The sequence below is a fragment of the Astatotilapia calliptera genome, unplaced genomic scaffold, assembly GCF_900246225.1.
Source record: "Astatotilapia calliptera unplaced genomic scaffold, fAstCal1.2 U_scaffold_196, whole genome shotgun sequence".
Taxonomy (NCBI): Eukaryota; Metazoa; Chordata; class Actinopteri; order Cichliformes; family Cichlidae; genus Astatotilapia; species Astatotilapia calliptera.
Window position 1 is genome coordinate 11018 of NW_020535725.1, and position 1115 is coordinate 12132.

Below are 1115 nucleotides of genomic sequence, written 5' to 3' on the forward strand. Positions count from 1 at the left end.
GTAAATCCTGTTAAATGCTCTTCTTCTGAAGCTAACATGAAGGTTGTCTCTACAATAAATCCATTGAACTCCTCGCTCGTAAAAGGAAACACACACTAACTTTGGTTTGATCAGGAGCAGCTGAACCAGGTAAGACAAAAGTATAAATAGATTCAATAACATTTGTGGCTTTAGGTACAGATGCTGTTGCTCATGCAAACAACCACATCACCAACACCACCTGTTGGTTTTGATTCACACTGTTCTTGGATCTACTGTCAGCTGTGAAAAATGTGCACACTGATCAAGGAAATGCTGGGTGTAGGTACAGTAAGGACAGTATGGAGACCTTTGTTTTGGCTCGGTGCTGGGGTGGGATATTCCTGGGGCTGGTGTTAACCAAGGCTGTTATAGTGTGCAGAGCTCTGGTGCTCTTACCAACCTTGCAGTCGTAGCAGTGCTCTGTCCAAGGTGCTGATTTACTCCGATCTTCAGTGTAACAAGATTCATACGGGTCTCTTGAATATTCAGTTCATAGTCAAGCAAATCAGAGAAATACAGGAGGGTGGGAAAAATAATCCGCACAGGATACAAGAACCTTGGTGAGCTGCCGTGTCACATGGGACACACAGTTAGGTTCTGTCATGCGCCAAGGCGCGCGTACACCCAAAGGATCCAAAAGCAGACTCCAATGCAAGCAGAAAAAACGCTTTATTATCTTAACAAAAGGTGATCCGGGATAATCAAAGAAGAAAGCGAGGAACTGAAAAACCCAGGGAAATAAATGACGCGGGGAAGCCGAAATCGGGACCGTGGAAAGCTGCAACAGAAAGGGGAGAAAATTACTAGTGAGCCGGGAAAACAGGGAAACACAACAAGACGGGGTTTGAGTAGCTGGCTTACGATCGGAGTGGGACCGTGGGACTTGGGAAGAGAGTGTGAGAGTCCGTGGAAAGAGAATCCGAGGAGTCAGTGATGAGGACAGGTGATGCACTGGGTGGTCCATGCAAATAGGAGGACAGGCAGGTGGCAGATACAGCACGCCGGATCGAAATCTAGACACACAAAGGCAGAGTTAACGCATTTCAAATGATACATCCGTACAACGCTTTCGCGGGAGGCTAGTTACCACAGAG